The following is a 23,561-nucleotide window of genomic DNA, read 5'->3' as shown; positions in this document are numbered from 1 at the left end:
CAGTAACAGAGAAGAAGTGTCTAGAGGAAAGGTAGAGTCAGACGACAGAAAAGTAGTGAGAAATCTGCAGTCAAGCAGCAGTGGACTGTGGTTAACTCTCAGGGAGAACCCCCCCTACTCCCAGTGAGGAGTAACTGATGCCACGCAGCTCCCAGACGCCTGGGTTCATACTCAAAGACTCTCACAATAGCTTTAGTCCCCACTCACCTCCCCGCTCCCTTCTCAGAAGGCATTTTGCACTTCCCTAGTGTAAGAATTGTTGCTCCTTTAATTCTTAAATGAAAACAGCAATATAATGATAATGTTTATGTTTACTTGCCTCCATTTCCTTTTCTGTTTTGTTCAGTTTTCTAGGAGCATGTCCATTTCCAACAGTATCTGTGAGACTTAACAAGGAACATACTATTAATATAGGCAAAGCTTTCCGCATCTACCTTTTATCTTTCTGTTAAGGACAGATAAAATAACAAATTAATTTTACTCAGTGTTAGGCACTTCCAATCAGTCCTCACAGGACCAACGGAAGGCTAGTTGGGTAGGCTCTATTTTTTTAAATAAATGACCTAAATGTTGTAGTTAATCATGGACGTTGAAGCCAAGAAAAATCATTACCTCATATCGTCTTCTTCAGACTACACAGGAGTAAACAATGCTTCCCAGAAAAGCAGCCAGAATTTAAGTATCTACCATCTATCAGTTATTATTACATGGTAAGGAACCATGTCTTATTTCACATCTGAGTTTGTATGGCATTACATTCCAGCTGTTATTTCTGTTGCTTTTCTCTAAATTAAGAAGTCCTATTTACCCTTTGTGAAGGTACCTATTTATTCTAATCAAGTCAACCCAAATCTTTTGATAAACTGAGCAAGTTAATGATCTTTTAGTCTCTTTGTAGAAGATCTCTTCCAGGTATTTTCAATATATTCAGCTGAAATCATAGCATCTCTAAACTAAACTATATATCTGTTTTCTCTAACACTGCCCTTTTCAGTGTAAAATACTAATAGATATCTTGGCAACACAGTATTCCCCAAGGACAGATAACCATTTCTGCCCCAGACTATCAACATCATCTCTTTAATGTGAATCACTTGGATATTCTCCTTACCTTGACTGTTATTTTATGTATCTGTTACACACATTATATAATGTGATTACAAGTGAAAGAGAAACCAAATCAAGTTCACAGTCACTTTGCTGTCCTCATTGTATTGCAAAAGTCTAAATGGAACAAAAGTAGTTATCCGTGATGACTATTATGATGAAAACAGTGAAGACTTAAGATAATGAGAATTTCAGGGTCTACAGTACTGAAGTGGTTACAAGAAATGCATTTTCTTGGAAAGTAAAAATGAGGTTATGTTACTAAAACAGCCAATAAGACCTAGCCAATATGACCTACAGGTCATAAGTCAGGTTAGATAGACGAGGGACAGAGTGAGTCAGCGTAAACTGACCTGAACTTTAAAACAAAATTCATGTTCAGAAATATTCATATTAGGATAGGATCAACTATCTCATCAATTACAGGTAGATCAAAAATCACACACATCACAAATCTGACTGTACTTACAAAACAACTGTCTTTGTGCATTTTCACTCGTGGGCTGGCTGGTCAGGTTCGACATGCAGCAGCATATAGAACATTCAGTTGAGTAGAGATAAGTGGCTGTTGCGTAACAGCAAACCCAGGAACCTGCTAAAAAATACAAAGCAAAAGCTAACAGCGAAGACCAGACAACGCAGAGCCCTAGCAGAAACAAACATTGGAAGAATCTTGTGCTTATTTATAACCCCATTTTCTATAGGTTGCCCAAACCAAGAGGTACCATGCTCAGTCCTTTTTAGCAGGAATAACCTCTTTTTCGACTGCTGGGGACTCATATAAGAAATAACACTCAAGGGAATCATAAGCATTTTGAAAACAATTCTAAGACCCGTTATCTTCCAAGATGGACAGAGACAGACTGTAACTGAAAGCTTTTAAAGGGAAACGGAACATGTTTCCAGAAAAATAAACATAGAAAGCCTTAAGAAGATAAAGATTTCAAAAAATCCTGCCACATTTTATGCAGAGAAGATTGAGATAACTTGATTTTTTAAATGAATAACTTCAAAGTATTCCTGAATTCAGGCCAGTATTTTAAGCAACATGTGTTAATTCGTCAAAGAAGACTGTATAAAGAAAGGGATCCCTCTGCTCACCTGCTGATGTTTACAAAGACCTTTCCAGCAAGAAGGGCCTAACCTGGGTTTTGATCTCATAACACAGTGACAACTAGAGAAAATTTCCAAGACTGGACTGAAATTCTAACACTTTCAGACAAAATGGTGTTTTTCAGATAAATGAGCCTGCTGAAATAGCATTGTCAATTACAATTACATTTTTAATTAAAGTGAATCAGATACACGTTTTAACCTGAAGCTCTGTATGAAAATGACTGTGTGTTTACCCTGTCTCTGTATGTCACTGATTAAATTATTAAAGCCAGAAAGAGCTTGTGAATCTTCAACTTCCAGCCCGTATCATACAGTCTGAGTGAATAAATTGTGAAATCATAACCAGCTGTACAGTAAGATGAAACACTTGGACTCAGAGCTTTCTATCTTATACAGCTATTCAAAAGTAAACAATGATCAGGACCTTCCACATACTACACTGACAGCATTACTTCAAGCAATTTTTAACAGACTGCGATTAGCAGAACTCCTTGGAACAGCAGGCAACCATCCCTTTGTTCATTTTCATTATCCCCTTTCTGGACAAAACTCCTACTCCGAATGTCAATTCCAGAAGCCAGAGAAGATGAAGTGGTCTCTGATGTCATGTCCCTAATTCATATGATTCTGGAGGCAACTACAGGATTAAGGAATGAAATCTTCCAGCAGTTATGAAGAAATTATCAAGTGCTCAGTCAGGAATCTGTAAAGGGAAGGTCTTTTTATTCCCAAGGACTCAAAGTAAGCTTATCACAGACTCAATCTGCATAAATCCTCACCTATGTGTGTCAGAGGCACCCAGAGTAAACAAATTATTTGCTCCAACAAGGCTAAAGGATCAGGCCTTCCTGGAGCTGTAGATCTGACAACTGGTGACAAATCAAAGTCAAGACAATTCTTGAAAACTCTCCGAACTTACCTTGAATAGGATTTTTTTGTGCTACTCAGATGGAAATGAAATGGAATGATTTGCTATAACGTAAAATTCTTAAATTATAGGTTTTCAGCATCAGTCACAAGCTGCCTGGCACATGCATGCTACTGAGTATTATTTTTTAACAACAGAAAAATTATTTTTAAATTATCTGCTCCTCTTAAAATATAATAAGGGCAGGATGGATCACGAAACTCACGATATTCCAGAAAAAAACTATTATTTTAGGTGCAAGGATCAGAGCTAACCTCTCTGGGCCAGAGAGGTACAAAAAGACATAAATTAGCTGCCTTTCTCTTAGCCTCATTCTCTCCTTCGGGTAGATGGAATTTAATGATGGCATGAGCAATGTAGTGACACATGTCTGGGGTTACAGCAACACCAGTGCCCGCTCCACCCTCCCATCTCTTGTCTTGTGCTTGACATTGGTGTTTCACGCCAGTCACCGAGGCCTCGGCTGTGTCTTCCCAGGGCCCCGCCAGGTTGCTCTGGCTGTGGCAGATGTCTCCAGGCACACAGAGCAAGGGGTCTTCCCTCACGCCCTTCTGGTAAACTGGAATAACGTTGGCTAGCTTCCAGTCAGCAGGGACCTCCCCAGACTCCCAAGACCTATGGTAGATGATTGAGAGGTGTCCTGCTGTAACATCTGCTCCCTCCTCCAGTACTCTGGGATGAATCCCCTCAGGCCCCATGGAGTTACAGACATTCAGCTGACACAACTGCTCCCTTACAACTTCAATGACATGCACTCCTGGCCTCCCCAGGGCCCAGGCGTGCCCCTCTGAACTTGTCTCTACTGCTACGGCTTGCCACCTTAACAGAAAATGCACCGAGCACCGATCGGGTAAGGAGAATCACCTACAAAGCGAGCAGCCTTGTCCGCGCTGACGGCTGAAACGACCCGCCGAAGTCCCTTTCTGACATTTTCTTTTCTGGTACAAACCAACACCTGAGAGAAGCCCCAGCCGGGGCGCAGCCCGGCGCCAACCGGGAACGGCACCCCACAGATCCTTAACCCTCCCCCCGCTGCCTGCCTAGCGGGGTCCCCCGGGCTGGCCCCCTCTCCCTCACGCACACCCTCTGCCTCCCCGCCGCGGGGCCCAGGCAGGCAGGCAGGCACGCAGGTGCCCGGGCCGAGGCGGCGAAGGCGGCCGAGCGCCGGGCTCTCCCTGTCGCAGCACGCCGGCTCCCGCCGTCCGCCGCCCGCGGGCGCCCCCAGGCCGCCGCAGCAGCGACTCCGGGCGCGCTGCGCGCCCGCTCGCCTGCCCCGCCACCGCCTCCTTTCGGGGCGGGCCCTGGACCCGCCTGTAGGCGTTTGCGGGGGAGAAAGTAACATGGTGGCCGCGTCGTCCCCAGACAGGAGCGGCGGCGGGTCCGGTGGCTCCTGAGGAGGCGGCGGGCGCGGAGAAAAGCTCCAGGCCGGGAGCGCCGCGACTCTTGGGGCGGACGAGGGGAGCCCGGTGGCGGCTGTCGGCGGGGCGAGCCGGCGGCAGGTGAGCGGCCGCGGGAAGGAAGGGAGGCAGGGAGGGCGCCTGACAGGCGGGGAGCGGGCGCTGGACCTGGCGCTCGTCCGCCTTCCACCGCCCCCTCCTCGGGCGCGGCAGGAAGCCGGCACTCCGGCGGCGGGGACCCCTCTCCTCCCCCCGGCCCGTTCCCTCTCCCACCTCTGGAGGAAACCTCCCTCCTCGCCGGAGAGGGAAGGACGCTCGGCGCGTTCCCCTGGCGCCGAGTCGGTCCCTGGGAAGGGCTCCTTCCTGCCCTGCCCTACCCCGGCAGAGCTTCCGCGCTAGGGCTAGCCCTTACCCGGCACCGCGCGGGGCCGGCAGGGCGGAGGCGGTTTCTGGGCTTTTTTAATTTTAGTTATTATCGTGATTGTTGTTAATTTCCCTGATCCTGTCCGCCGCGGCCGTTCCTCGGGGAGCGCTGGGCTCTCCGGGCGGCGCTCGGCCTGGCGCGGCCGCGGGCGGAGAGGGGCGGCGCAGGTGGCAGGCTCTGCAGGTGAGTCCCCGGGCAGCTCCCTCCTTGATTTCTCCATTTTTCTCTCCCTTTCTATGCCCCGGCTCCTCCCCTAGGCTGCGGCGTCAGCGGATTTAACCCTTGCGGGGGACGGAGGCGAGGCGAGGCGAGCTCCGGGGCAGTGCTCGGGCGGCGGCGAGGGCCCCGGGCGCTTAGTGCGCTGTGCCCGCAGTGAAGCGCTAGCGCTTCTGGGCTGTCGGGGCTTACTCTTCTCTGTGTCGAAACGGAGACGGTGGACGAGGGCGTCGTGGCTGTTAGAAGGATGTTTGAATAGCAGGGGTCGTCCCTCCCCTCCCTGCCCCGCAACCCAGTGATAAAGGCACCATTAGCAATAGTCATGCTACGTTTCGGAGGCTGATTGTATCAGTAGGATGTTATAAAACTTGAAGTTTAGTACTGCACGTCTTAAAAAAAAAGAGGAAAAAACTAGAGCCATAACTTTTAATCAATCTGCACTATCATCCAGGGATATCTCATGTGTCTTTGCTGCATGACTGGATAATCTGTGTAGCAACAGGGTCTGGTGATAGGCTGGGGCCTTCATATGTCAAATAGGGAAAAAATATTTACAGAAGCTGTCACAAGCTTTAAATGTGATGTAAGCTGATTAACTGTGCTGTTAATGCCAAAGACGATTGATCTTCTGAAGTGTCCAAGCACAATTTAACATATTGTTCACGGTGCAATCTCAGAAAGGATGCAAAAACTGAACAAGATTCTTTACATCTAAATTAAATGCCTATTCTATACCAGTCTTTTTAATGCAATTTTCTCTTTTGCTGTTAAGATCCAGCATGTTGCAAACACAGACTTGTGCTGATTTCAAACTTAATGCCTGTGGCTAAACTTTTAGACCTGCATGAGGGCTTAGCTTGTAAACAAACAGGACGTTTGATCTTCTTTCTTTTTTTCTGTAGGCTGTGTTAGTGTGAATTCTGGTGACTTCTGTAGTATTTTCTTGGCTTATTGCGATGTATTTAACAAAGCTAAATCTGAGCCTGTACGTGGACATGTTAGTAAAAAGAAAATTATTTGCTTTTAGTTGCCTTCGTTGGCTATTTTACTAACTTTGTCTTTAGTCCACACAAAAAAAGTTTTTGCATCACCCTTTTTAAGGTAGCATGTTAGAAGTTAAGGCAGTAAATGTTCTCTGTGTTCTTGGGGAAAAAAATAATGATAGACTGCAAATTACTTCATACCTGTTGGGAAAATGAAAGGATTTTTATTTGTATTTTTTTGTGAAAAGCAGTTATGACCAAACTTAAGTGACTAACCAGAGTAGCATATATATTTCAAATGCTTGGCACAAAGGACACAAGCTAAAAAAAATCAAACCTGTTAGATAGCTTGAGAATGCCTTTACTTTAAATGTGACTCTAAGTCTTTTTTGAGAATTTTTTTAAAATAATTGGCTGAAAGGCTGCTTTTTACAATTCCAGTGGATATAGAATGCTAATAATGCATTCTGTCTTGAGTGGTGCAATTAAAGAGTTCATTAGAAACCAGAAATGTAAGTATTGGCTTGCCTACATGACTTCGGACTTCTGTGTTAAAACGAGTACTAGCGCACGTAGAAACTTATTATTGATAAATTCTCAAAAATTGGATTAAAAAAAATTCTTATAAATTAAGGTGGGCATTTTCTTAAATACTTATGGATAAGTATGTCCTGATTCTGTCTGGTATATTGTTAATTTTCTTTCTAGTAGCTGGTATAGTCATGTTTTGGATTTAGGATGAGAAGAATGTTGGTAACACACTGATTTTTTCAGTTGTTGCAAGTAGTGTTTATACTAAGTCAAGGGTTTTTCAGCCTCTCATGCCCAGCCAGCAAGAAGGCTGGAGGGGCCCAAGAACTTGGGAGGGGACACAGCCAGGACAGCTGGCCCAAACTGGCCAAAGGGATATTCTGTACGATGTGATGTCATGCCCAGTATATAAACTGGAGGGACCTGGCCTGGGGGGCGGATCGCTGCTCAGGAACTGACTGGGCATTGGTCAGTGAGTGGCGAGCAATTGCATTGTGCATCACTTGTTTTGTATATTCCATTTCTATTATTATTATTGTTGTTGTTGTCATTTTATTATTGTTGTTATTACCATAATTATTATTATAATTATTATTTTCTTCATTTCTGTCCTATTAAACTGTTCTTATCTTAACCCATGAGTTTTACTTTTTTTTTCCCAATTCTTTCCCCCATCCCACTGGGTTGGGGGAAGTGAGCGATTGGCTGCATGGTGCTTAGTTGCTGGCTGGGGTTAAACCACGACAAAGTATAATGTTACATTTGGCTGTTCCTTCTTAGGTTAAGGTTGGGCTCTCTATTATAGCCCAAAGTAAACGTAATGAGAACTTCTTGGACCATGTCTTACATGTTTGTTTTCTTATTTGAAGATTGTGGGGGGGATTTCTTTCTGATCAACTTTTGTATTGTTTTGAATGAAAACCATCTAACTTAAGTAAATTTGGCATATCCAAGTGGCGGTATGGATAACATCCCTCTTACTCAACATGTATGAATTCTCATTTGGAGTAGCAGTGCTACATATTGTTGAAATGTAGTGCTTGAAATGGTATCTTTTTAAGCTTCGTTCTTTCTTAAGTCTGCCTTTGACCAGCAGAGAATTTAATTTGGAATTCAACCTCGATATGCTTTAAGGACAAATAAGTTCCAGTGTTAGCCTTGATGCATGTGTTTGGGTTTGTTTAAAAATATGGTAGGAAAAAAGTTTCGGCAGAATGAGGTAGGTAAGGTATATTGCCAAAGCTGTAAGAGGAAGGTAAGATAGTCTTTCGACTGTTATGTAAGATCAGCTGTCTTATTTGTTAAGCTTTCAGATAAATTTCAATGGCAGCCATAGGCATAGAGCAGTATGTGTAAAGACTAGCATGTTTGGTGGTCTTCTTACTGCTTTCATGTAGCAGTGTCTCCTTTTGTGACTGATTTCGCTTTCTGACTGAAATAACAACAAAAAGCACCTATAGCCTCTAAATCTGGCATCTTTTTTTTTTAAAGGCAGCTTGCACTGTAGAAATCAATGTGGTAGAACCTTTTTTTTCCTGTGCTTGCTAGTCGTGCCAAGGTATGGATTACCCACCTTCAGCATGCTGCTTTCTTGAGTAATATACAAGATACTGAAGATCTTGGTGTAGGTGACCTCTAAAATAGTTTGTGGCAATCATAGTCATAGTTATTAAATGGCTTCCCCTGTGACTTGCCATAGTTGTCCATTACCGCTTATTCAAACCTGTAAAATGAGAATCAGTTTGCTGTACTATGCAGCATGAGACCTGCTGTCCTCCTGGAGAGCTTCAGACTATAAACTGAAGTCTTTGGATTTTTTTATCTACTTTTGAGCTTCTTTCTGTCTTGCTACAAAAATCATCCCTCTGCCAAAATTGTTGCCCTCAGTTATGCAGAAATTCTGCTGTTTCTTTCCCACTGGATGCAAAAGTAGTGTTATTGGAAATACTCCACGCCCATGATGATAATGAGAGTGCTTTCTTTTTGCAGATTTGTGGAGATAAAGGCTCACAACTCCGTGCAAATGATCATTAGAAGCGACGTGAGTTAGTTCAAGACTGTTTCTGGACTACAACATAGATTCTGGTAGAGTGTGGCAGTTTCGTGTTCAGTTATTCTTGTGACAGCATCTGTCACAAAATGTGCGCGTAGAGACTTACTTATTCTAACATTTCAGGAATACAGTTACATTGTGCTATGCATTCCAAGCTGCAATAAAGCAGAAAGTTTTATCTTGGTTTATACCTCACTCTAGTCCTTTCTTTCTGCTTACAGGCTCTCCAAGGCTATAAATGTGGTCCTGATGCTTACTGTTTGCTTTGGCAGACAGAAAACTTGAAAACAGTTTTCAGAATAGCAAAGATTATAATGATGTTCTCTGTTTATGCATGTGACTCTTTGTTCTAACTTTTTTTTTTTTTAAAGAGCAGCAAACTCAAGACTGTTGATGCAGAGAACAGTAAAAATGTACCCATGACTTCTTGCCTAAAAGGTTGGCTTGCATGTCATTAAACATCCCATTTGCTTTGTTTCAGTTAAGTGCAGTGAGCCAGTTTTGCCTTATTCTGCTTTCATCTTCACATTTTGTGACACTTCAGTTCCTTTCCTTTACTCTCAAAAACCTCTCTAAAGAGACTTGATGCTTTTCATGCATCAACCAAGAGCCTGTGTTTTTCTGTCTAAAAGATGTTAAAAATAGTGTAAATCAGGGATTGACTTGCAAATTAACTTGTTCAGTTCTGGCAGCAAAAGCTAAGTTTACAATTACAAGTCTCCAAAGTAGTAGAAGCTTTCTTCCTGTTGAAATGAAAGTGTTTCCAGTGGTGAATGGTTGCAGCCACCATAAGCTACAAAACTTAGCCATTTTTCACCAGACTGGCAAAAAGCCCCATGTTTTTGCTTTCTCTCTGAACCTACACATTTCAGTGATAGATTTTGCCTTTATAATTAATTAATTACAGCCTTTGATCAGTAATGCTTAAAGTGAAGTCTAACCACTGATGCATTCTTCAGTGCTCCTCTTCCCCTTTGCAAGTCTTTCATGTTGAGGCATTGTGTGGCTGGTGAAAGCAAGACTTTTTTTTTTCTTTTTTTTTTTTTTTTTTCCTTCCCCCATTGGGCAACCCAGTGTTGCTATTCCTGGTGTCACATAACAGGGCTCCAGCCGCCTTTGTTATTCTCTGGGGAAGAAACTATACTCTCACCCAGATAAGAAACCTGACGTAGGTAGATGTCTTGTGAGTAAGATATCCTCCAGCCATGTCTATATAATGTGTAAACTATATCTTTCTGCTTTAAGAAGGGATAAAAGTGGGGCCGAAGTTGGGAGAAAGAGAACCACAACTAGAGAGCAGCTACCTAGGAGCAGCACATGAAGAAAAACAAGTTCAAGCACTTAATTAATATTTCAGGAAAAGCAAGAAATCAAGGCAGCTATAGCTATATAGTTAAGCCCTGAAGCTTCTACAGGATATCCATCTTGCTCTAAGAGAAAGTTATAGAAAGGAAAAATAAGGTAAACTGCTGCGTCACAGCGACAGGTTATTCAGTTGGTTACTGTAACCATTGAATGGGACTATTGCAAAATATGAAAACCGGTGTGGCCAGTTCTCAACAGTTAATCAGCCAGCCACCCTTGGAAGTAACAGAAGCAGCTCGCCTAGACAAGGGAGTCTTTTGTACCTATGCTTTCATTGTTTTCTTGACACTTGAGTTTTCCCAGTAACAGTTTAAGTAATGAATGAGCCGACCCTAATGAGAATGTAAACTGCTGGGTATCTAGATGTAAGTGGCAGAAAATTGTTGTGTTTGAAGGTAATATGAACTTAAGTACACTGAGGTTTGTTTTTTGTTGAAGGCATAGGCAATATTTTTTGCAGGTTGCCTTAAAACAAATCGTAAAAAATAAGCTGTGTGTTTGCCAGAGGAAGTACTTTCAAGGAGGTGGATAGCCTGAGAAATGTTTGTTGTATGTAAAATGTGTGTCTTGTACCTGTTAAGCTTCTGAAACCACCAAAGATGTGACTGAAGAGGGATGTTGACAGAAACTAAGTTTAGCCTGGGGAGACCCATCTTTCTCAGCTCCCTTCTTCCCCTGTTATCCACCACTTACTTTTTAGGGGGAATTCCCAATGAAAGCCTGACTTTAGGTGCTCTCAGTTATCATTTGAAGCTTCTCTTCCACTTCCTATAGAAGGAACCTGGGAAAGCTAAGCATGTGAGGTTAAGTTTAGTTTTCTGAATAGGTCCCACAAACATCTACGAGTAAAATGTGGATTTGGCAGGAGGAGGAAGAGTACAAGTCATTTTCTTATAGGCTAAGTCATGAACCACTGTGATGTATGGATGTGGTTTGTTAATGAATGGGAGCAGTATGCCTCTTATTGGTCACATCCAGGTTTGTTTTCAGTTCTGACTATTAAAGAGTAAGCAGGACATAAAAAACTTCCTAACTGCATAAACATGTTACTGTTTTCTCAAAGCTGTGATGAAACCAGAAAAAATCAAGTCTACATGTCTCCTGTACAATGTTTACTTGACTCAAAGTGAATTCTTGCAGTTAGAATCATCAGTGAAAGACTTGAGTTTCTTCTGACCTTAAATTCTTGCATAACCTTGGGGATGCATCCTTACTTAGCTTTTTTTTTTTTTTTAGTTATGCCTCAGGCTTTAAGTAGTAATTCTCCCTGTATAGGACTGTTTATGTTTTGTTACCTGGATAAAGTATAAGTGTATCGCTAAAGTTTTCCAATACTAATAAGCTATGTAGGCAAACTTGCAGTTGTACTGGTATAAGAAAATCATGAGTCATAAATAGAATAGACTTTGCAAATGAAAAATTGGTTTTGCTGGTGGTGGTATATTTATACAGTGGCGTATGCCAGAATACCTGTATGTCTCTGAAGAGCAGCATTCTTTTGTGCACTCCTGGCTGTGCTGGTAAAGTTCTAGGAATAAACCAAACCTACATTATGCATAATAAAAGAAGGAGTATGTCGTTCAAGATTGGGTAGAACACGTAGAAAGTTTGCCTTTGAAAAAAGGCACAGTATAGGACCCATGCTTTCTTAAAAAGGCAGTGTCATTTCAAACTCTGATGTATATACTTTGTTGCATTTCTGCTTTGAAATTTTTGTTTTGTAGGCATCTTCTTGTAAGATAATTATATGTGAAAGCCTTAAGTTCCTTTGGGTTATGATGACTCATTCACCATGAATGTAATGACTAATGTGACATTTCAGTTTATTTTAAAGAAAACAGAACAAATCCTGCACAAAGACATTTACAGCTTTTTCATCTTCGTTCTGTGAGATTCAGATGTACAGTGTATGCACTGTTAACCTCAAAACCTCTCCTTCTTAGTCTCTTTGATCTAACTGATTCTGCTAGGGAAAAAAAATCCTATTAAATAAGTCACTCCTCTAATTTTAAACTGTTTTCCTAGCTGTATTAATAGCCAGATGATGCACAAATCTGAGAAGGGAAACTGCTTTGAGCCTCAAGTGCGTAATTGTCTCTTGCACCTTTTTAAAAATCTTATCCTTAACTGGTATGCTTGCTGGATTGAACATCTGCGTTGAAATACTTTGCATTTGAGTTATCCAGGTTGGTAAGTGCAAAGCTATCTTATATCGCTCCGTTTGTATCCTTACTCTTTTTGTCTCTATGGAGTATTGATGCTGCCCTAGACCTGTTAAAAATGACAGAGGATGAAGAAAAAAAAACGTAAAGATTTAAAACTGTGTGGTAGAGGGCTGTGTGATGCCCTTTCTTTTGAGCAGGGGCTGAAATGCTGGTAGCCCACCTCTCAGATAAATCCTCTGACTATGTAATTGTGGTCCCACCTGCCTCTTCCCAGAGCCAGTAATATGTTAAAAGATCACAGTGGAGCAGTATCAGTAGAGGAGAATGAGTATGTTCCACTACTGTATACTTTGGAGCAGATTGTGAGGGCTGGCATGCATTTTTTTTTTTTTTTTTTTTTTTTGCAAAGGAAGAATTGTGAATTCCACTCCACCCTGTGCAGAGAAATGAACGTAGGGGTCTCAAATGTAGAAACTGAGCATTGGGTAGAGTGATGGGACTGTGCTGTTGTGTAAGGCGTATGGGAACAAATCTTGGGAAAGGATGTCTGAATTTCCAAACAGTTTGGAAAAAGCTGAGATCAGCCCTCTAAGGAAAATTGAATTAATCTGTTCCTAGACAGTTAAATTAGAAATAGAAATGCTAACAGTTGTGAATTATATCCATGAAAGTCATAGCCTGCTTTAGGAAACCAGATTTTTCATTTCTACTGTTATTACTAAATGAATAAAAACATTATGTATCAAAATATTTTTATCAAAAAATACATAAAAACAGGCATGAAGAGTATTTTAAATAGGAAAACAACTGCATGTGTTAAATTATGACAGAAACAGATGTTGCAAATAATAAAGGGTAATAACAATAACATGAAGGGCAAAACAATATGAAACAGTAAATAAACATTGCTTTTAGCATTGCTTTCTCTTTGCACAAGAGAAAATATAACTGAATACTTAAATTTGCTTTCAGAATCTGTCCTGGTTTCGGCAGGGATAGAGTTAATTTTCTTTCTAGTAGCTGATATAGTGTTATATTTTAGGTTCAGTATGAGAAAAATGTTGATAACACACTGATGTTTTCAGTTGTTGCTAAGTAGTGTTTATACTAAGTCAAGGATTTTTCAGCTTCTCATGCCTAGCCAGCGAGAAAGCTGGAGGGGCACAAGAAGTTGGGAGGGGACACAGCCAGGACAGCTGACCCAAACTGGCCAAAGGGGTATTCCATACCATGGGACACCATGTCCAGTATAGAAACTTGGGGAGTTGGCCTGGGGGGGCGGATCGCTGCTCGGGAGCTAACTGGACATCGTTTGGTGAGTGGTGAGCAATTGCATTGTGCATGATTTTTTTCTGTATTCCAATTCTTTTATTACTATTATTGTAATTTTATTATTGTTGGTATTATTTTCTTCCTTTCTGTCCTATTAACTCAACCCATGTGTTTTACCTTTTTTTTTTTCCCCCAATTCCCTCCCCTATCCCACTGAGCCGGGGGGGGGAGTGATCAAGCAGCTACATGGTGCTTAGTTGCTGGCTGGGGTTAAACCATGACAGAATCCTACCATAGCTAAGTTTTAGGCTCTCTGAAGGGATATTTCTCCAGGTTTTTAGGCAAGTGTGTTGGAGGCTGCTAGTAATATTGGCTGAAATTTTACAAAACATAACCTTTTCTTCCCTTCTCTCTTTTTTTATTTTAAGGAAGCAGGTATGCTCTTGGCAATGATCTGGCTTAAGCACTTCTTTTACTGTTTAAAATCTGTATAGTTCATCCCAGAAAATCAAGTTTCCTGTAAGAGTTTTGTCTGAGAACTCCACCAGTGTGTTGAGTAATACAGTATAGATATTTTGAGTGTTAGATGATAGTATTATGAGAAGGATCAAAGTATGTGTAATGTCAGACTTCACATTTACTTGCCATCTGATGAGTGATAAGGCTTCATGACAGAGAATCTCAGGCTTGCTATCCTTTGACAGCTTTTTTTAGTGTTGGGGGAAAGTATTTATTGATACATTTGTCTGTGTAAGTAGTACCTTTCTAATATGTTATCTTTTGTGATTATTTGCTTCAGAAGTTCATATAATACACACGATTTTAATATTGTAATGATCTCATATTTGACGTACATTCAGAAGACTGAAATACGGGCTTAGATGGATGCAGATACTCAGTTCTCCTGAATATGTATATTCGGGAATACAAGTGAGCACAGCAGGAAGCAAAGGTTGATAACCAAGGGCTTTTAAGGGGTGCAAACATAAGTTTCTTTACACTTATTGCAGAATTCAGAGGTGTCATGGCTTAACCCAAGCCTGCAGCTGAGCCCCATGCAGCTGCTCGCTCCCTTCCCCCCAGTGGGATGGGGAGAGAATCAGAGGAGTAAAAATGAGAAAACTGGTGGGCTGAGATACAAGACAGGGTTGAATCTGTGTAAGCACTGCTCAGCAGTAACAAAAACATCCCTGAATTATGAACACTGTTGCCAGCACAAATCCAAAACATATCCTTATACCAGCTACTGTGAAGAAAATTAACTCTATCCCAGCCAAAACCAGCACAAGAGGGAAGAAAGATTTCTTGGTTTTGTGATGAGTTTCTGTGTAAAAATCAGATGTTCTGGTTGTCTTAGAAGTGATTGAAAATTTTAACAGAAAAGAAACAAGAAAATACAAGTTAGATTTCCACAGAATGACAACATTTTCTTGTCTGTGGATAAAAATTAACTTTGTCAGTACAAACTCAAGCAATATTTTAATGTTTATTCTGGAGCAAGAGTTGTAGTCATAATGAAGAGTTTGAATCACTTTACCTGTATGCTTTCGCAGATACACAGTCCACTTGATGACTTTTATTTGTGAATGCTTTTTGATTTCTGTACTTTAAATATTGAGATAGCTTTGCTATCCTTTAGGTGGCTTTGGTCCATTTTGTCCTGGCTTTTGGAGTTGTGACTGGACTGGAGTGTGGTTGCATGGGTCCTCTTGTGAATATTCTTTACAATAAATTAGAAGAGACATGGGAGGCAATCATTGACAGTTACTGCACTTTCTTAGATTGCTATGATCCATTTCTCTATTAGCCTTTATCTAGGATTTAGATCCTAAGCAAAGAGGTTGTCTTTAGAAAGTTTTGCTAAAACATTTGACAATACAGAAAACCCTTAGGAAAGTCAAGGGCATAAATTTTCAGGAACCATACTCCTGCTTAAGCTTAAGCTTATTACACATGATTTATGTTTGTGGTAACTTCATTGCGAGGTGACCTGCAAAGTGAGTAGTGTAGAGGGGCTACTTGGAGCCCCTATGGGTTAGCCTACACTCTTTCTGCATTTGCTGCAGATGTGCTAATGCAAACCCTCACTGCAAAAATGTGCTGCAAATCAAGATCATGGTATGCCTGGTGCAGCATAAAGAGCAAAAAGACAGTTCTTCCTGTAAGATTCTCACTGCCGCAGCATAAGACCAAAAGCATGAATATTCTAACCGCTGTCAAGCGTGTGGTTTGGACTTTTTTAAGCCATCTTGGCAAAAGAGAGTTTCTTAATGAGGAGTTGGCAAGAGGATTAAAAGACAGACTTCTGAAGTGTTAATAAGCTCCTTCCAAGCTTGAAAAACAGCCGAGAAGGAATGAAAATGCTGACATGAAACCAAGTGATTTGAGGCTGGTGTCATAGGCCAACCAGAAATGGGAGTCATCCTCTTGATAGCCAGGAAAGGTGTTCAGTGGGGTGGGGACAGGCTGTGAGGCTCTGAAAGTGTCGATAGAGTAGCCTGTGTTTGATGTGATAAAGCTGTCAATGGAGAGACCTACAGAGAAGAAAGACATCATCCTGCAGCATTTTTTTTTCCCTGAAAGATTAAAATGAGTAAAATCATGTTCCTCAAAACCAGTGAATGTGTTTTCCACTCTGGATTTGTGGAGCCCTTAGGAGATGTTTTCAAGTGGCATATGGCAAATTGTATTGTAGGCAGCTAAGAAGAATGAAATCAAAGCATGATTGTGTGATCTGGCAAATCTCTGTCCCTGGGGATTCTGGCAAAATAATTTCAAAGCTAATACTTAACTATTTCAATGCTTTGTAGAGAGAGCAACAAGAAAGAGAATATCTCAAACTCTTACAGCTTGCTTTGAGTAACCTCTCAGGTGGATTTGAAACAGAACATCTTTTCTTCTCTCCTTTGACCTCTCAAAACCAAAACATAGTCTGGCCTTACCCCAACCAAGAATGGGCACCAAAAAAACTACAAAAAGCAATCTAGGAGAGTTGGGCTCCCAGAAGGCACTTAACCACTAGACTATTGTCTCCTGACTTTTTCTTCACTGTTTTATTTTTGTTTCAGGCTACTATATTTGGTTCTGTTCCAACAGAGTTTCCAATTACAGAAAGAGTTCTCTAACAAAGAATGTTTCCAGGGCTGCAGATGTTTCACTCATTACATAATACTGAGCATGGCTAACCTTTAAAGCTTGCAACTGGGGCAGTAAGTGCGTTTTATAAAGTACTTCCCGTGCTTTGAGAACTATTATTATTATTATTACTATTATTTTAATTTTCTCTCTTGGACTGTTTTGTTTGCAGCATCTGGAGTAGTTGCCATCTTCTGTTATGTGAAAAAACAATTTGGGTACAACACTGATAAAACAAGATTAAACTGGCTTAATAAATGAGTATAGCTGGACTGCTTGCTGATTATCATTCTTCCCATCTCACATCTTTTCCATTTCTGTTTTCTGTCCTTGGCAATAGAACTTAATTTACTGGTACCAAACTTGCGTTCATTGATTCCAGCTGCTTCTCCTCTAGACTCTGGAGGTCACTTCAGAATTTGTTTTTTGGCCTCAGATGTCTGTAACCGCTCCAATTTTTATACCATTGAACAACTTGAAATTACTGTACAAAAGGAAAACTTGAACTGGTGAATATGGCAGAGATAGTCTGGATAGTCTAGAGTTGGGTTTTTTTTCTCTTTTTTTTTTCTTTTTCTTTTTTTCTTCACTTAGGATTTTTCTGAGGGGCATTTTCATACTCCTGAGCATCCTGGATTACAGGGCCCATTAACCTAGTGATATTTTCAGTCATTTATAATTTGTAAGTAGCTGTTCAAATTGCTGTCACAAAACTTTGCTTCTGAAAGCTTTGTTATGTTTGATACAAGCATTTATATCATAACATCATTGCCCCACTGTTTTGTAGCAATGGTAACTGGTTTTGCTGAGAATCAGAAAAAAATCAGACTAAAAGCACAGTTCTGCTTCCTAAGACAAAATCTTAAATTGTTAGTAGTTTGCTTTTGTGTCTTCTCTGAATAATTCCAATTTATAAAATATAAAGCTGTAAATTTGTTACTAGCTTCCTCCCTTCCTTTGATAATTTTTGCTCCAGCAATCCAAGGCATCGAATGGAGGACAGGAAAACATAGAAAATGCAAGGAAAATTCAGGGTAATGGAGAATAATAATATATTTTGTTTAAGGGCAAAATTATTTTAAAATGTTCTCCATTTGTTTCTAAAACAGGTCTGAAAAGCTGTAAGACTTGTCAGTAACAAAATTGATGCTGAAGTGGCAAACTGTATATGCCTTACAAAACCAGAGAATTATTGCTATGTAATTATCACTTATTATGATATTAGATTTGCAAAAGTCAGTTCATTTCCTCACCATCCCTTCTTCATATGAAGCACACTATTGCATTGTTTGAAAGCCCACAGTTTGAAATTGAAAAGGAAAACTAAGTTGGAAGAATATAGACACCTGTTTCCCATTATATCAATGATGTATTTGTTAGTGGCTCTCATGAAAATGTCAGTTACACATCCCCAAAGAGAGATACCAAGTATCTATCTTAGTCAAGTTTTAAAGAATTATGGATGTCTTTAGCCATCATAGAAGTTCTAGTTAAAATTGTGAAAAAGATCTTTTCATTTCCCATCTGTGGTGTTTTAGTCCTTGGTCTTTGATTTTTAAGTATGACTGCTAATGTGATGTTGAGATTTTTTTTTTATTTACTCAATTTATAAAATACAGTTTGTTTTTCAGCATTAACTGTAGAGCTGTGTTTGATATTTCAGGAGCTTAAAGCAGAAGTGATTTTGTTCTCAAAACATTCATAGTTTGCAGAACTCTGGTGCTCTGAAAACTGTTTTTTGTATAGGTGGGGGAAAAAAAAGCAACTGTTTCATCAAATTGTTTCCAGGCTTGGTGCCTTTGCTTCTGTAGGAGTTTCTTACCTGAGGTGATTTGATGAGATATTTCTTCTCCTTTCCTACTGTAGTGCCCTGATCTGTTTGGAAGGCTTTAGGAAACTTTCCCACCAAGCTGATTACATTCATTTTATGCATGATTTTTGTGTTCGGGTGCTGTCAGAAAACAATCTGGTACGCAAACAGCTAGTATAGAGTCAATGTATTTTTCTTTGAGTATGTGCAAATTTGCAACAATTTAGCTATATGACACAAAAAGCCAGTTTAGATTATTTGCAGTACTGGACCTTGATACAACTTGTTTTCTGGATGAAGTTCAATTAACTGATAAAAGCCATCCTATAGGAATACTTCATTAAGTGTAATTGGCAAGCCTTTTATCTTTCACCTCGTCCTTATTTTTCACAATGTTACAGACCTCTACACGATAATCAGCTTGTAGCTTGTAACCTATTTCAGTTGTGCAACCATTACATTCTCAAATGTTTGCTTGAAAACTGCTGTGAAGGAATGGCCCTGTATTTGCATAGGTGCATGTTCAGACCCAGGCGTGGGTGACATCCAACCATTCTTGTTCCACAGCTAGTTGTGTTAAGACAGGTAGAAGGTGGGCATTGCGTGTCTGCAAAGTTATTTTTGCAACTCTACTTTTTCTAATATTTGTGTGATTTAGTCAAGTGACTGTAACTGTTATTTCATGTCATAATTTATGACAATGTGATATGCATTCCGAAAAAGAAAGCCTTTAAACGCACGTCTAGGGATTCTTTTCCTCTTGTTACTGACTGACTGTGACTAATAATCTGTGGACTACTTTTTTTTTCTGTTTTAATGTTGTTCAGTGCTAATGGTATGCTTGAAGTAATATTGCCTTACCTTGTCTTTTGTTGTGGTGTGTGTATATATATGTGTATGTATGCATTCATAGTACATTCTTACACATAGTAAAATGTGCTTTGTAGAACTCATATATAGACACATCCATGTAACTTCCCTGACATCTTAAGTGTTTGACAACCTCCTTGGTTCATCTGAACTTGTTTAACATTGTTGAATAGTCTAGTTTATAATGTTCCATTCTGTAATAATTTTAAATCATCTGTGATGCATATGCAAGATCTGATTTCTGTTGTCCCGCATGCACTGAACTGAAATGCATAAACTGGAGTTGCACGCTTAACTGAGTAGAAATGGGCTTGCTTAAAAGTGACTATGGTACAGACAGGCAGACTGCTGTGAGTAATTAATAGTGAAGATATGCTAGAATGGACAAGCAAGTGGAGTGCAAGCTGTTTGGGAACCCTGTGTGTGTACTCCAGTATGTTCTGGTTATTAAATGGTAACATTGGTGACTGTGTATGCTGCTTACATTTAAGCCCATGTGGGTATGTATGTGTGCTAGAATCATATCTGTATTTTGTGTTTAAAAAGAACAGTCTAAAGTTTCAGTTGCCAAGTATAGTCCATGATTGCATGGATTGCATTGCTCATTGCTTTTCAAAGTGTTAGCTTCCATGTCTTGAAATTCAGTTAAACAAAGACAAAATTTGAGACAATTAGAACAATTTGAGGCAATTAGAACAAAAGCAATCATTCTGATTTATTGAATACAGTTAACATTGAGAACCACCTTCACTGTGTTCTTTCTGTTGGTATGGAATACAACTAGGAAATAGTTAAAAAAAAAAAAAAGCCAAAGAAAGCACTGTTGTTGATGCATTTCCACTAATGTGAAGTTTGAAAAAACAATATTAATAGTATTAGTACTAACCATTATATCCAACAGTAGTTTCAATCATTTAGCATTTGTATTTAGATTTGGTTTTTACAAACAGTACTAGAGACAAAACTCTTGAGCGTCCAGATCCTCACTGCTGGTCAAACTTGCTAAGTTGAGGCCTTCAGGTTCTACCTTCTCCTGTCCCAAGTGACTAAACTTTATTGTTCTGATTTAAGATCACCTGTTTCTGAAAAAAAATGTCTTTTTTAATCAGTGTCATCAGTTTCTTCACACCAACTTTGCCATGCCTTTATCTTCACCGCTGTTGCAAAATACTGTGTAAAGATTTTTTTACCAAGGCCTGTAGTGACAGGATAAGGGGCAACAGTTTTAAGCTGAAAGAGGGTAGGTTTAGATTGAACATAAATAAGGAAGACATTATGATGAAGGTGGTGGGGCACTGGGACAGGTTGCCCAGGGAAGTTGTGGGTGTCCCATCCCTGAAAGTGTTCAAGGCCAGGTGGGACAGGGCTTGGAGCAACCTGATTTAGTGGAAGATGGCCCTACCCATGGCAGGGGGGTTGGACTAAATGATCTTTAAAAGTCTCTTCCAACCCAAACCCTTCTGTGATTCTGGTATTTGAAATGTGTGCAGAAAGAAGGGGGGCAAGCTGAAGGCTTAATGCAACCTAGCTGTATCTCTTTGCTGTGTATGACAGTGAGTTAGCTTCTTCAAACGTGTCTTTAAAGGCATTTACAAATTTGTTATAATTTCTTTCCATTTTCAGTTTTAAGGAATAGCTGATACTGCTTTACCTGAAGAAGTATGCTGTCTTGCTGGTTACATTTTAACTATCTAGCATGTGTGCTTGTTAGGTAATGCTTTTAACGTGAATTGGGGACATTTCCAAAGTCACTCATTGAAAGACATTCTGCACTAGTTGCTGTGGTATAAAATCAAGATATAACAAGCATCAGTGAAGATTCTTTTATACAAGGGGGAAACAAATTGTTCTTCCCATCCTTTCACCAATAAAGTTATTTAATCTCAGCAGAAGATAAAAGAATGGTCTGTGTGAATAAAGAATCAGATCTCTCCCTTCTCTACCACAGCAAGGAATGTTTCTTTCTGAATTTTCAGAAAGGTAGACAAACCTTGCCTACACTTTCTCTCTTCTCATTAGTTCATGGGAAATAATACAGAAGTTGCATGTATAAAGACTTGGTCACATAGCTTGTAAGTTCAGTACTGGGGATTGAGGTGCCTGTGGTAGTCCTTGTGTTGTCTGTGAAGTTTTGCCTAGTCCAGTGGTTGAAAAACATAGTAATACTTCTCTCAGACTGTAGCCAGTAAATTTTCCAAGTGTTGCAGATGACCTCCTGACACGCTGTCTTGTATCCATCCAGTAGAGTCTTTGTCTTTTAAATTAGTTTAACAAATCCAGTGTCTTCCTCTATCGTTAGGCCAGTTTAGTTTAGGAATACATTTCAGAGCAGAACGCATATACATTTTTTTTTTAACTCCTTTACTGCCAATAGCCAGGTATAATTCACTTGCAAAACTAAGCATTTGTGTACAAGTCCTGAGTTGTATTTGACACCTACCTTGCTTAAAAATCTTAACTGTGCAGGCTGTTTACAAAATAGATGTTTCAACCACAGCGCACAGGAACTACTCAAGTTATTCTTCAGTCTGGAATAAAACTTATTTCCTATGCAGTCTGGTTACAAAAACATTTTCAGTTATGAGGAAAGTATCCCATCTTGTCTAAGTTCTTCAGTCATCTGTGTATGCGTGCTGTAGGCGTCACACACCAAGTACTTTGTAAATAGTAGTTTCCACACGTAGTTTTTGGGCACTGTCAGTATCTGGAAGAAGATGCAAGTGACTTGAATAAATTGCAAAGTTGTGTGTTAGCCATTAATGACTTGCAAAAATACCTTTATAATTTCCATTCTTTGACCATGAGTTAACCAATATTTTCAGTTAAATAGATTTCTGGACTATGATTATATTGAAAATAGGCTAAAAAAGCTTTTTATGGCTTTATTTGTGATTCTGGGTCAAGAATATCTCAGTTCTGAGTCTTCATGTGGGTAGTAAAGGAAAAGGTCACTGATTGTAAGAAAGAGTTGGTCTTTCTTATGAAGTCTTGTTAAAAAGCCATCTGCTTTTTCAAGTGAGCATTGTATAAGGTAATACAGTTACTTCACTGCTACTTACTGGAGTATACGTTTCTTCAGTTGCAGGAAGGTTGTGTTTTGTCTATAAAACTGACTGCCATCTCTCTGATGTTAGGCTTTTACTGATCTGATTTCATTTCTTTCTAATGGACACTTGCTTAGAGCAGAATTTTGAAACTAGTGAGATTTTTGTAAACAAAGTTCAAGTCTATTTCATAGACTTTTGCTATGTAAAAAAAACTTGAGAAGAACTTTTTACATTCAATTTGTGTATAGTATGTAGTGAGTTTTCTTTGCAGGTAGTAGAGTGCTCAGTGATGAGGAAAGAAGATGCTTTTAAGACTTTACCGGGTAAAGTTCTCCTGAGCTTTATGCTGATTTTTTCTTGAGAAGAGGTAAGATCAGCACTCCAATTAGGAGTGAACCAAAAAAACCGTTGATATCCACACACACTCTTGACATAAATTTATTTTATTCTTTGTGTGCATTGAGATACCAGTACTTGTACCACTTCTTTCCAGAAGTTGAAAGGAACAAGCAATTACTCAAGGATTTGCCTGCACATAAGCCTTAAAAACAACTACCTCTGAACCCATTCTGTGGGTGGTTATTCTTCCTCTGGAGTCAGCGCGTACTCATGGGTTTCCAAGAATACCTTCTCCTTAGTAGTGTCAGGTGTAAGTATGGCATTTGTATGTAAATTATCAGATTGGCATTTGTGACAAACCCTTTCCCTTGGTTGCTGCTGTATGCAGGTTTTATGTTTTCTTTTCTTCAAGTCCCCTTGTGAAAAGCTGCATTTACCTGTACCATTTGTTTCTAGATTTAGGCTGGCTTTCCAATCTAATTTTAGAGGATAATTCAACACTTGATATATTTTTAAGATTTGGACAGACCTGTACTTAGAATTCTAGACTTGCATAATTTTATCACAGGTTCAAAGGGAGATAGCATAAATTATGCCATGACTTTTTAGGAGTAAAAGACTTTAATTAAAAGCTCTTCTGTGAAAATGGTCTTTTGTCTCTACTAGGATGAAAGTTCCTGGAAAGTGGAGGACAATGTTTTATTTTCTCCACTACTATTTTTTGAGCAGGTCTAAACTGTGCCTTAGAGGTTGGTTCAGAAGTGTCCCAGTTTCTTTGATTCAACATGGTAGGCCCATGTGGT

General features: G+C 39.9%; 1 protein-coding gene and 1 long non-coding RNA gene across 6 annotated transcripts in view; one reads left to right on the top strand and one right to left on the bottom strand.

Moving 5' to 3' along the window:
- Positions 1 to 281: 281 nt before the first annotated feature.
- Positions 282 to 4,932, bottom strand: LOC115337434. Of its 2 annotated transcripts, none has more exons than XR_003922144.2 (3): positions 4,822 to 4,932; positions 1,577 to 1,702; positions 282 to 386 (listed from the first exon to the last, which is right to left on the bottom strand). It is a non-coding gene; the product is annotated as an uncharacterized LOC115337434 (long non-coding RNA). The 2 variants fall into 2 exon arrangements; XR_003922145.2 differs by having other exon boundaries at positions 1,577 to 1,699.
- DENND4C (DENN domain containing 4C) overlaps positions 4,469 to 23,561 on the top strand; it is a 78,876-nt gene continuing 59,783 nt past the window's right edge. For all 4 annotated transcript variants that reach the window (XM_030005703.2, XM_030005702.2, XM_041120648.1 and 1 more), the window contains exon 1: positions 4,469 to 4,650. The gene's annotated coding sequence lies outside the window, so the exon portion shown is untranslated. The remainder of the gene's footprint in view (positions 4,651 to 23,561) is intronic.

The sequence above is a fragment of the Aquila chrysaetos genome, chromosome Z, assembly GCF_900496995.4.
Source record: "Aquila chrysaetos chrysaetos chromosome Z, bAquChr1.4, whole genome shotgun sequence".
NCBI classification, from domain to species: Eukaryota; Metazoa; Chordata; class Aves; order Accipitriformes; family Accipitridae; genus Aquila; species Aquila chrysaetos.
Note: the sequence above shows the minus strand (reverse complement) of the source record. Positions and strands in the feature narration are given on the sequence as shown.